Source organism: Neophocaena asiaeorientalis, unplaced genomic scaffold (genome assembly GCF_003031525.2).
Source record: "Neophocaena asiaeorientalis asiaeorientalis breed wild unplaced genomic scaffold, Neophocaena_asiaeorientalis_V1.1 scaffold106, whole genome shotgun sequence".
Classification (NCBI taxonomy): Eukaryota; Metazoa; Chordata; class Mammalia; order Artiodactyla; family Phocoenidae; genus Neophocaena; species Neophocaena asiaeorientalis.
The window spans coordinates 882,223-895,578 of NW_020172597.1; the positions used below are offsets into that span (position 1 = coordinate 882,223).

The 13,356-nt window shown below is 52.0% G+C and overlaps 1 protein-coding gene across 7 annotated transcripts in view; it reads right to left on the reverse strand.

Moving 5' to 3' along the window:
* STK40 (serine/threonine kinase 40) overlaps window positions 1-6,927 on the reverse strand; it is a 37,401-nt gene extending 30,474 nt beyond the window's left edge. For 5 of the 7 annotated variants that reach the window (XM_024738863.1, XM_024738864.1, XM_024738861.1 and 2 more), the window contains exon 1: window positions 6,744-6,927. The gene's annotated coding sequence lies outside the window, so the exon portion shown is untranslated. Of the gene's footprint in view, window positions 1-901; window positions 921-6,743 lie in introns of those variants that run through there. The other 2 variants (XM_024738862.1, XM_024738859.1) reach the window with 2 other exon arrangements.
* Between the last annotated feature and the right edge of the window lie 6,429 nt (window positions 6,928-13,356).

A 13,356-nucleotide genomic window follows, 5' to 3' on the forward strand; every position in this document is an offset into this window, starting at 1 on the left:
GCTGCAACTAGAGAAAGCCTGCGCGCAGCAATGAAGACCCAACGCAGCCATAAATAAATAAATAAATTTATGAAAAAGCAAAAGCAAACTGCAGTACTATTTGTATAAGACGATCCCATTTGGGTAAAAAAAAAAAAGATGATTATACACACCCTTGAATATGCATAGGAAATTTCTAGAAGAAACTTAACAGTGGATACCTCCAGGTAATAGAACTAGGGGCCCGAAGGAGATGGAGAGTTTTATTTTATATTCTTCTATATTGTTTACCTGTTTCATTGTAGGCTACTATAATAATTTTGAAAAATCTAAAAAAGTTTCTGAGCCCATTAGAATTATTAAGAGTGGTAATGGAATCAGGGGAGGCCGGTCTTAGGGAAGGCACACTTGAGGAAGTATGGCGTGCGAATGCCCCGAACGTGTGGGCCTGCATGTTGATGCAAGGCTGCATCAGGAGAGTGGGGGACAGAAGGGACAAACCACCACTCCAGGTACACTGAAACTCTCTCAGGTAACTTGTAAACTTGCCTGTAAGGAACTTCCTGTTCACCACCCGGTTTCTATAAAGGCTGGGAAGACCATCACACCGTTCAAACTGGAGACCTGGAAGCTGGTTCATAACACCTCTTCCGGGACACTCAGGGCCACCAGCAAAGAGCTCACCTAGGCCTCACCGGAGCCAGCCCCTGGGTCCTGACTGCGGGCCAGGCACCAGGCCGAACCTGCCACAGACAATAACACCTTGTGTTTAACCCACATTACTACTTTGGAGGAAACTGGGTTTGGAGATAGGAAGTGATTTCTTCAAGGTCACTCAGCTAGCAAGTGGCAGAACTGGCTTCTGAAGCCAGGTCTGATCTGAGCCTTAAGTGCTGGGTGACATGGCTGAAGGTCTCCTTACCTACTACTCACAGGGCAGGAGGGGAAGGACTTGTCTCCAGGCAGTGGCAGTTTCCATTCTTCTAGGAAAAAAGAAGGGACTGCTTCAGCTTTGTCAAGGTCCCTTCCAGCTCTACAGCTTTATTCCATGTGGCCTGGGCTTCCTGGGGCCAGAGCCTGGCCAGGATGGGGGAATGGGATGGCATGGGCTCCAGGGTCACGCGAGTGTGGGCTGGAAATCCAGCTCTGCCCTTGCTGGCTGAGGGTTCCTTAACCCCTCAGTGTCTGACGGCTCTCTGTAAAACACAGTCAAGCCCTCCTTCCTTAGATTGTGAGAAGGCCTCAATATATATTGCAGAGTACTTAGCAAAGGACCTGGGAGGTGGTGGGGATCCTTCTTTTGTGGCTGGTTTCCTTCCTGTTCCTTCAGGAGGGACCACCTTGGGAGCGGAGTTGGAGGAGAACACAGCCATGGAAGTCACACAAATGTGGTAATGCCAGGGGCTCCATGTCTACTACAAAAAGGGGCAGGATTCCTGCTCTTCCAAAGGTGGCAATGCCAGCAGTGGGGCTCCAAAAGTCCCACAGGGTTTTGGGCTATGCCAGTCCCAAGGTCTCCCAAGAGGCTTAACCAAGCCTCTCCCTAGAGGCACCTGCTATCCCCTGATCACACCTCAAACCAGCTCTGCCCTAAACCCAAAGACAGGCGCCAGGCACACCAGTCCTGCTCTTGCCGGTTCCCTCTGCCATGTCCAGGCTACTTTCTCTTCTGTCTGGACCCTTGGGTCACGGACTCCCTAAAGCCACAAGATCCTTGGTCTCTTTTGCCAAGTAGGTGATGGTCTGTAAACAGATGTAGAGGGGACAGCTTCATCCTAAATGACAAGAGCCCTTCTCAGTTTCTCTGGTGCTTTCCAACAACTAGAGTTTCTTTGAAACCATCAGACCTGTAGACTGCTGGACTGTGTAAGCTCTAGGGGACCCCAACTCACACCAAGACAGACTGCCAAGAGCCAGAAAAGGGTGACCGCCACTGGGGTTCTCAGTAACTCTTGGGAAGAGGGATGTCAACCCAAAAGTGTATCTTTGCTTGCTGAGGGAAAATCAGGCCTCTCCAGTTCCTTAAAAGGGGGCCAAGAAATTACTTTAAAAATAATGAACATGAAAAAAATAAATAAATACATAATGAACATGAAGGATACTCTTTGAAGCAGCACCTCCTCTTGGAATTTGTCCTGCAGATACCTAAGGTGGGAAAAACCACACACATGCAGATAGTCACTTCAGCTTCGTTTGGAGAGCAAAGGCCGAAAATAACCTAAGTCCATCAGCAGAGAGCGTGCTGAATAAATTACACAATGACACAACATTGCCAAAAATGACCCGGACGTGCATGAGGCAAAGCGGAAACATCTCTAAGACAGTAAGTAAATCAAAGCAAGCAACACCATCCTTTCCCTTCTCGGATCTTGATTACAGATCCCGAGAGGAGACGCAGGGCTGCTATGGGCCCGGGGCCACCTTCAAGGCCACAGTCTCACCTGAGCAGGTGGAGGAGGAAGAAATGCCCTTGTCTCAGGCCACTTTCTCTCCTACCTTCTATACACGACAAATGCAGGGACAAATCCTGCAAAAATCTCCCCAATTCCAAGGGGCCTGTTTGAAGCCCCATCTACCAGCACATCCCTCTCTGCAGCCCAGTCTGATTCAGGCCTAGCTCTGTACTCCCGTAGAGCTCAGGGGGATAAGGGCACAAAGGCAGCTCCCTCTCACTTCCCTGATGGTTCTGAGTCAGTCCCAGGTGGCCTGGGGCAGACATCTCTCCTTCCGGAGAAGAGGGACTGAGTTGGCTGACCCAGCCTCTGGAGTAAATCCAACCTCAAGGTCTCTTTCTAGATAAGATCTCCCCAGGAGCACTGGGAATGGCCATCTCTCCCCTGAGGGCATGCTGCTGTCCAGGACCCATCACTTGCTTAATCAGTGTGGATGGCACCTGACTGAAGGGCTGCCCTTTTCGGCCATCTGAGGGCTGTGGAAGTCACAGAAGTTTTGCAGACTCAGCCACTTGAGTTTCTGAAATACTGAAGAAGTTCACCTTCCTGGGCAAATCTGGGCAGGGGGAAGATGAAGGAAGGGAAGCTGCCCTTTTCCCAGGCGCTGACGCAGGCAAAACCAGAGAGAAGCCTGGCCCGAAGCTGGACAGAGTGCCACAGACTTTGCAACTGACCCTCTCCCGTGAGAGGGCTTACTGAATGGAGCTGGCGGATTTCACTGGCCATTATCTCCTGCCGTCTCTACATCTGCGCTATCGTTCACTCTGTCAGCCAAATCGCGAAGCTCGAGGTCACCCGCCATCACTGTTCCTCCCTCAATCATCACTGCCAAACACTCCCGGAGTCCAGTTGATTTCCCCCAAAACAGCTCTGATCTATGCCCTTCCTCCGCATCCCAACTGCCTCTACCCTGATCCAGGCCCCCACCAGCCCTTACTGTGATTACTGCAAAAGCCTCCTACAGAGACTCCAGACTTGTTCTATCCCCAGTCCATCCCCCACCGCCAGCCAGAGGGCTCCTGGCAAGATGCAGGTCTAACGGTGTTTCCTCCCTTAAACCAAAGCATCCCATCACCAACAGAATAAGAAGTTCAAGCATCTTAGCACTGACGCTTCCCTCTCCAGCATGTCCTAAAGCCAGGTCCCTTCACGCCCTGTGCCAGAACCTCTTGGGGCTCCTACAGTGTGTACACACACCAGCCTGCATCCATGCCTGTGCCTTGCTGCTCCCCTGCCTGGAGTGCTTCATGAACCCTCAGAAAGCTCTATTCATCCTTCAAGATTCAATTTTCATTAAGATCCAGCTCAGGTTCTAAGGGCTCTCCAAAGTCCTCCCCAGTCACCTCCCCATCCCCCAGGAGAATCACTCCTTCATCTCACTCCCACCACATGCTGCACAGACTCCTATGAGACATTCACCAAACTCTATGCAAATGTCAGTTGGTTAGAAGCCTGCCTGGTCCCTGTTAGACCATAAGCTCCGCCAGGGCAGGGCGTGCCTCGCCATTCTCATTCTGCACCTGGCACCCAGCACATCCTCAGCCACGCTTGGGAGCTCATGTGTGCGGAACAGGGGTTCCGGATTTTAAGTCACCACACACATCAATGTGTGCTTCCTGATGGTACTAATTCAAATAACAGACTAGGGTCACTAACGGGGACACACATGGAACAAACTCAAAATACTTTTTCTCCTAGTATACTTTAAAACATGATTTTTTTTTTTTTCCTCAGCAGTCCTACTTCTATTTTAAAAAATGGTTCTTTTAAAGAGCTGAGCTGAATCATCTGCATGGCTCCCATACAGACTTGGTGAATTCCCCACAGATTTCTTTTTTGGAGAGAATACAATAAAATTCTGTGGTCTCGTGATCCCTCAGGACATTTCTGACAGCTCAATGGGACACAGTTTTAGTTGCCATTAACCGCTTCAACTAATTCTTAGAAGTCCTTTCCTGCAGCCTGCAACAGCTGCTAACATTTACCAAGCATTTCTTACTCAGTGTGTGCTAAATGCCCAACCTGCAACATCTTACTGAATCCTCACAACTGCCCTCAGATGAGGAAGCTGGCAACCGAAGAATAAGTAACCTCTACTGCCTGGCAGGGCTGGGATCTGAACTGAGATTCTGTCTGACAGCAGAGACAAATAGGCTCTTAGCCACCACAATCTGCTGCCTTCCCGAAAGGCCAAATTAAAAGCCCCAGGGAGCACCTGACCTTACAACTGACCAGAGAGGACAGCCTCACCAGCCCAGCGGCTCGAGTGACCTGCAATCTCAGGAAGAGAGGGGCACATGTGCCAGGCACTTCTGGGGCAGGCAGAGCTGCCCAGGGCAATGCAGGGAGCTTGTCACCTGCCACCAGTTGCATGCAGTGCTGTCTCGGCAAGGATCCCCCACCCCACGCCACCTCTCTTCTCTCAGAGGCCTGCAGTAGCCTCTGAAGAGGTCTCCAGTGCTTTAATCTCTCCTCTCGAGCTCTCCCATCCCTCCTGCTGAGGCTCCAGAGAGAGCATTCTAAAACACAAGTCTAATCACGACACTCCTCTGCTTAAAACCTCTTCACTTGCTCCCCACTGCCCTTGGTACAAAGTCCCAAATTGTTAATGTGGCATTCCCCTGTCAACCTGTACTGCTTTACCTGGCACCAGGTTGCCTTTCATACCACCACAGTGAACAGTCTGAGGTTTCTGGAAAAACTGTGAGTTGACATGTCTAAGTGGAGTACCTTGCTCCTTTGTTCTCACCTGGCTGAGCCTTCCTATCCTTCTAGATGCAGCTCCAGCATCATCACTTCTTCCAAGCCTCCCCAAAACCTCCCCCACCCCGCCCAACTCAGGCTGAGCTAGAAGCTTCCTTCCCTGGGCTCCCACAGCCCTCTGTTCTTGCTGTTACTAGTTTTTCAAGACTACGTTTCAACTATTCATTTACAGGTCAGTCTCCCTTAACCAGACTGTGAGCTCCTTGAAATAAGAATAAGAATAGCTAACATTTATTGAACTCTTATTACGTGGCAGACATGGTTCTATGTGTTTTACATGTGTTAACTTTTTAAATCTTCACAACTCTATGTTATCAGCCCTGTTTTATAGCTGAGAACACTGAGGCACAGAGAGGTTAAACAGTGTGCCCAAGGTCACACAGCTACAAAGCTGCAGAGCTAGAATTTGAACTCAGGAATTCTGGCTCCAAAGCCCACTCTTAATCTCTATAATATAGGGTACTTGCCTCTCCAGGCAAGGACATTGCTGCTGTCACGTGGGGAATGAATGAATGAATGAATGAACGAACGAGGGCTATCTCCACACTGTCTAGATCTAAGGGACAAACAACTGGCACAGCAGGGCCACCAAGCACTGGCCCAGCTCACAAGCACTGTTTACAAACAGGGGTTCTTTGGGCCTGACGATTACATATCCTGCTCTTAAGCCTTATCTCATGCAAAGCTAAGCCAAGAGGGAAGGCGCCCAGCCCAGAGTGACTACCCTCTTCTTCACTGCTCTCAAAACCAAGCAAAGCCAACCGGTTTCCTCCAGTGACTTAATACAGAGCAAAGTCTATCTTGACAGCGAAGGCGGCTGTCATCTCTTCCTTCCGCCAACAAACGGGGATCAAACCTAGGAAGCGGGGGTGGCTGAGTACTCGGCGTCGGGAATCCCGATGCCCCCATCTACTGGCTGGAAGGTGGTGCCAAGCGGCGTGGGAATGGGCGTGCCTGAGAGGGCACAGCAGGTGAAACGGTGACCATAGCAGCAGGCTCTCTCCTTGGAAAAGGCCGGCCAAACGTAGCACCGGCAAGCAGAGAGCTCTGACCCGCACCTGAACACCTCCCGGGATTCGAAAATTCCCCAGCAGCGATGGTGCCCGTGCCAACGGGTGAGGGCTCCTGGAGGAAGCCCGGGCTGGTCCTATCTGGGGACTCGTTTCAACTTTCATGTCACTCTCGGGATCAGGAGGGCAGCGTGGAGAGGCAGAGGGTGTCTCTTGGGAAAAACCTGGCTGGTTCAAATCTGGCGCCTTCACTGACTTGGCCGAGTGACTCCTGGCAAGGCTGGCAGTGCCACCTCCCAGGGCTGCGGCGGGACCGAGACTCCCCGCAGCCACCGGGTACCCGGCGCGCAGGAGCCCCCGCCCCCGCCGCCCGAGAAGGGCAGACCACAGCGGAGGACGGCACAGTCGCTGTTGCCATTTCTGTCGCAGCCGGACGGCCTCAGGCTGTCACCCCGGTCCCCGCGCTACAGCCGCTGAGGCCCGCCCCACCAACCCGCACCCCCGGCCCGGCTCCCCGCTCCCGGACCCCTGCCCTCACCTTCCCCCGGTGCTCAGCGCTGCTCGCCCATAGTCCGTAGCCCGGAGCCGGGGCTGCTCAGCGCTCCGTCCCGGGGGGCCGGGGCCGGTCCAGGGGCGTGGGAGCCGCTCACCGTCGCCTCCCGGTGCAGCCGCCCGAACCTCCGCCGCCGCTGCCGCCGCCTCCCTCCATGGCTGCGGCGCCGCCACCTGACAACGGAAGTGACGCACCGCCCCCTCCTCCCGGACGAGCTGCATCCCCGCCCCTTGCTCGTATCTACAGCCCACGGCGCAGGGATTGGGAGCCATCTTGACAATGGGCGGAAGCCTTCAGGCAAGAGGCCAGAATCCGATTGAGGATTGGTTCAGGGTAGGGTCCGAGCCGATATCTGGGAAACTATTGGACACAGAGAACTTAAGGGGCGGTACTTACTGCTTAGCTATATCTGCGGTGAGGTGGGGCCGGAGGCACCGCCCCCGCCCCTACTCCACTGAGCCTCGCGTGCCCTACCCTCGCCCTCCCGGGTCTGGAGACGTCTGCAGCAGTTGAAAGGTCGGCCAGTTGTAGTATATTTCTCAGAAAAGTGGCTCTTCCTTGACCCCCATTTCTCTCTTTCTGGAGTTTTGTGCGGCGAGCGCTGCCGTGAGGCTCAATCAATGATAGGAATTCCTGTCATAGCCCTCACAATTCATTTCCCTCTGGGTCCCTCGCTTTTGTAGAAACCACGCTTCAGTCTGAAGATCCCTAGAGTCTCGACCAGGGAGGTTAACAGTGAAGAGTTCCTGTTAGCGATTCCAGCCACCTAACCTCAGCCCCTCCTGCTGCAGTTTCGGTCCCTTTCTCCTCCTCCTCCAGCAACCACGCCCTCCATGAATCAGCTTCTTGCACCAGCAGATGAGCCCTTTAAAGGGATTGCATCAGGCTGGTGACTCACTGGGGCCCTCTGAGAGCCTGGCTTCCCTCCGCTGGCATGCAGAAGCAGCTAGAAGGGCTCCGTGGTGGCAGCACCAGCCACCATGGACCCACTCCTTTGTCTCCCAGGTGTGAGCCAGGGTGCTTGCTGCATATGACTGTCTAACCCCCGGGTGTCTTTCCAGCTGTGTCATTCTGTATCCATGTGGGTACATGTGTCCAAGCCTGTGTGCACACTGCTGGATTTCCTAGGGTGTGTGGCCAGGCACTTACGTGTATGCACGCATTTGTCCTCTCCGCACAGGCAGTGCCAGGACGTGAGAGTTGGCGTGAGTCTTGCTGCTTCCTCCTGTGTCCATCTCTTTGTCTCTGAACGTCTAGTGCACACTGAGCTGAAGGGACTGAATAACAGTAGTAATCGAAACAGCCCCAGTATTATGTTACACACCGTGTTAAGCACTTTAGAGACATCAACGTTAAGGAGTCTGTTCACAGATGAAGCAGCTAGAGCTCTGAGAGGGGAAGTATACTGTCCAAAGACACATACAGCTAATAATGGCAGGGCTGTGATTTGAACCAAGTCTGGCAGATTCCAAAAAGGCTGGATTTGAGTACTTGCTGTGTCCCTTACAAGCTGAGTGACTATGTGCAAGTTATCCCCATCTGTCAACATAGGGATAACACTTTGTGGGATCACTGTGAGGATCCAGTGAGTGTGGAAAGGGCTTTTCACGGGACCTGGCGAATAAGAGTGCTCATACTTCTCTCGGTTACCGAGCTTCAGTGCAGCGGGGGACAGAAAGTCAGGCACAAAGAAGCGGGGCCCAGCCCCCCAAGCTCCTCTCTCTGACAAAGTGAAAAGCCTAGGGATTCCGGAAGCCCTGACTGACGGGAATGAGTGTTGGGTTTTCCAGAGCTCTAATTATCAGCTAGATGAATCACTTAGAGCTGACACCACCACCCCCACCCTCAGGAGGCTCTCAGCCAATTCAAAATACAGAATTTTAACAAAGAGGAGGAGGAGGAAGAGAAAGAGAGGAGTAGGAGAGGTAATGAATAGAAAGGAAAGGTGCCAGCCAGAGGAAATGAAAAACGGTCACCAGGACACCAACAGGAGGAGACCGCTGCATCACACACGTGTGCGTGTGCACACACACACACACACACACACACACACACGGTGACATACTCTCCTGCTGGCTCTCCAACTCTGGGCATGCTGGCAGACGGTGCTGCCATAACAAAGTGACACCTGCCACAACAGCATGAGATGGTTGCTTGAGGATGTACCAGCAGATCTGCCTATTACAGAAGGAGAGGAGGAGACCTTCAACCCTGGGGAGCTTCCTCAGGCTCCTGGAACCCAGCGAACCCTTCCTACTGGCTGACTTCTGACTCCTCTTTGTGGCCAAGCCCGTAGACCCAACGTATGGCAAGTTCCGAGTGCCAGGCCCACACCTGGAGGCTGGGTACCACCGCTGTGAGCAGAGGCACCGCTTATCTTACCCGGTTGCCAGCATCGGGAGGGCTGGGAGGCAGAATACTGTAGTGCGGTAGTAAAGATCATGGAGTTTCAGGCATACAGACCTGAGTTCAAATCCCCACCCTCCTCTTCACTGGCTCTTCGACCTCGAGCAAGTCACCTCGCCTCTCTGGGCCTGTTTGTTTATCTGCAAAATGGGGCTACTAATATAAACCTCCAGGGTTGTTGTAATGATGAAATGAGATGATTCATTCATTCCACAAAGATTTATGGAGTTCCTGCTATGTGCAGAGCACTGAGCTGGATGCTAGAGATCCGGTGGGACCAAACAGACCACGGTTCTGCCCTCCTGGAGCACGTAGAGCCCCTGGCACAGGGCCTGGCACACAGTGAGATTCAACAAGCAGTAGCTATCTGTGATGACCATCTTGGCATTCTGCCATTACCTTAATCACAGGACCTGGCAGATGCCTCCACCTTCCCCCTGAGGAAAGTGGACCTCAGTTTCCTCAACTGTAAAATGACAGAGTTGGATTGGATCAGTGATTCCCAACCTTCTCACCTTGAAAGCTTCTTTTAGTATTTTCCACCCACATGAGCCTCGTATCTGATAAGATTTTGTCTCCCGTACCACCTGCATCAAGTCATTTCTTCCTTTTTATTCATTACAGCCTCGCATTACAGCCATAAGAGCTCGTGGTCAGGAGGAGCAAGCCAGTGTGACCACCACGCAGTTGGTATAACTCCAGCCCGAAGCGGAGACCAAGCTAGCTTGGGTAACCTTCACATACTATGTGCTGTTTTCTCTGGGTCCCTCTGGAACACTGATAAGAACTCAAGGGACTCCTGCTGCCCTCAGGGACCCTTCAGTTGGGGATGCCAGACTGGAACTCACTGAACCGGCTGCTCTCCTGCAAGTCCCATCCAGCTGAGAGCTGGAGATGTCACATCACTCGTGTGGCCCCCAAGGAGATCTGAACTTCAAGCCATAGGCCACCCAGCCCTCTTCAGAGCCCTGGGAGTCTCCTCCCAGGAGTCTCCTCCCAAATGAGAGAGCGTCCTGTACTCTTCTCTCCAAGGCCTGGAGGGGAGGGAGAGGAGGGGGCATGCCATCCCACCTGAGCACTCAGAATTCCGGGGGGCTCAGTCAGCAACTGGGATCCCCATATCGGTGTATGTGCGGGCTTGAACAAAGGCTGCAGCAATGAGCATAAAACCCAAACTCTGATGGGATGATGACATTTTGAAATATGTTTTTCATCTTTTCCTTGGTATCCCTCCACCCTTCCCTTGTGCAGGTAGTTAGGATACTCTGCATACATTACGCCAGGAAACAAATGATACGACAGAATGCAGAGTTCATTTTTTGCTTCTGAATTCCAAGAGGCTTGCCTTCAGGGAGGAACGGAAAGAATTATCTGTGCAGATCCAAATTTAGAAAACTGTAACAAGGGGGACCTGGGAGACTGAGACTTTAGGGGGTGGTCCCTGAGAATAGAGAAGCTTCTCCTCAGCCTCTGAGCTAGAGGGCATCAGGGCCCGGGAAGCAGGAAGAGTTGTGCTCCTTTTCTTGGTGGAGCACCAAGAAGTAGTAAAACCCTCTGAAGAAACAGCTGTGTGCTGCACTGGGGCAAATGACGGGGCCTAACTAACCCAAGACCCTAGGAATTTCCTGGGCCTGAGTGGCCTGGAAAAAGTAGAGTAAGAATCTGAATACTGAGAGTGGGATGGGTCAGGAAGGAGCAACTCAGCAGCATCCTGAGCAGGCTGAAGACAGAAAACCAGTACAAAACTAGGACATCTCAGGGGATGCTAGTGTGACTGGACCAGACGCCATCAGATCAGACTACCCTGCCCAAGCTTTGGCATCTTCAAAGGAAGTGCCCTAGAATTCAACCAATTCTGAGGAAAGTGATGGGGAACTCTGAATTGACTGCAATTAAGTTTCTGTCACTCTGGCTGAGTGAAGCCAATATGAATTCAGTTGAGTTAGAGAAAATTCAATTTATATTTCTTTTTTTTTTTTTTTTTTTCCGCGGTACGCGGACCTCTCACTGTTGTGGCCTCTCCCGTTGCGGAGCACAGGCTCCGGACGCGCAGGCTCAGCAGCCATGGCTCACGGGCCCAGCCGCTGCGCGGCATGTGGGATCCTCCCGGACCGGGGCACGAACCCATGTCCCCTGCATCGGCAGGCGGACTCTCAAGCACTGCGCCACCAGGGAAGCCCAATTTATATTTCTTAACACACCTGAAATTGGAACCACCTATACTCCTTAACCACAGGGCCCTGTATCATTTGCCTCACCCCCTTCCCATTTCTCCTGCCTCCCTCCCCTCTGTCAACAGTCACAAGGGTATTCTGTTATTGCTCCCAACCCCCAAGCTTTCTCACCTCAGGACCTTTGCACTGGCGATTCCCTCTGCCTTCCCTTGGCTGTTTAAATGGTATGCTCCGTCTCAGTTTTTTTTTTTTCTTTCTTTCTTTTTCTTTCTTTCTTTTCTTTCTTTTTCTTTCTTTCTTTCTCTTTTTATTAATTTTTATTAGAGTATAGTTGCTTTACAATGTTATGTTAGTTTCTGCTGTATACCAAAGTCAATCAGCTATATGTATACGTATATCCCCTCTTTTTTGGATTTCCTTCCTATTTAGGTCACCACAGAGCACTGAGTAGAGTTCCCTGTGCTACACAGTAGGTTCTCATTAGTTATCTATTTTATACATAGTAGTGTATATATGTCAATCCCAATCTCCCAATTCATCCCACCCCCCCTTCTCAGTTTAACTTCTTCAGTCCATACTTTCTGAAATAAAACCACCTATTTTCTCTCAAAGGGCCCTGTTTATTTCCTTCATGATGCCTATATGTTTACTTTTGCTAGTCTCCCCCTCCAGAACATCAGCTCCCTGAGAGCAGGACCTCTGTCTCTCTTGATGTTCCCTCAGTAGCTAGCACTGTGACTCAAATTACTTGTGGAATGAATGACCCGTGGCTTGCCATAGCTTGGCGGGCACTGAGCTCCCTCCACCCCTACACCTGGGCCCCTGCCAGCCTTTCCCAGCAATCCAGGACCAGATGCCAAGACCCATAACCTTGGGGCTTGAACACTTAGCTGTGCTCTACCCCAGGGACTCGGCATGAGTATGTCTCAGTGGACCCTGGTCCCTCCCTCCCACCTGTCCTCCCAGTGCCTTGCCTGAGAACCATACAGACCCACTGGCATCTGTGGACGCTTGTGGAACATGTCCAGAGCCCCTCTTCCCAGCAACCCATGCTAGCCCTACCACTTTGCTCCCTGGCCTGGGGCCTCTTCCTTACTCTGCTCCCGATGTGAAAGCACACCATTTAAAAGCCTCAGACCTAGACATCTCCTCCATCCTTAGGCCAAACTCCCAGCATGAGACCTCTTCGTTTGGGGGCATCTGCAGACACGTGGGAAATGTCTGCAAGGGAGGCTGTGTGTGGACTTCCCTCCGGGTCATCATTTACCGGAAGGGGTGCCTCTCTCCCCACTGGCTTTGAGAACATGGACGTTTCCACAGTGAGGAACCCCTTTCTGTGCCTGCCCTCTGGTTTCTCTTACCAGCAGTCTTCTTCTTGTGCTGCTCCCCTTAACTCTAGCTGTCAAAGGGGCCTGGAAACTCAGAGAAGTGGTTTTCTCCCTGCTAGGACCCAGTGTTCTCTCCGGAAGGCAAAGGGCAGAGTCTAAGTGCCTTCTGGGGCCTCTGGGAAATGAAGTAAATACAATAGGCAGAAGATTCATGGTGGGTGGGTGGGATAATGCAGATTCTCGGGTTCCAGGTTCTGTTTCAAATCTGGGGAGCCAGGAAGGCGGCTCTTCTAGACACATCTCAGTTGGTTCTAATGAGGTGGTCCAGGGACAACACTTGGACAGACTGGGCTAGAATGTGAATGCAGTGACCGTGGGCTGCCAGCGCCCAAATGAACACTCCTCTCCAATCTCCCTCAGGAAATGATTACCTCCTCTGCTAGCTTCTAAGCCCCTCTCCAGAAGGGACCAAAGCTTATTGGACAATGTGTGCTCAGCAGAAGGCCTGGCACATGGCAGCTGCTGTGGACGTTTGTTTGATGAAGACAAACTCTCTGGTTCCAGATGACAGAGCCGCTTTTACCGAGATGGTGGCAGGGCTGGTATGGCTGCAAGGCAGCTACAACAAAGGCTGGGGTTCTAACCCCGAGAACGCCTTCTTCCCTGAAGACCCAATGACTCTCAGAATCG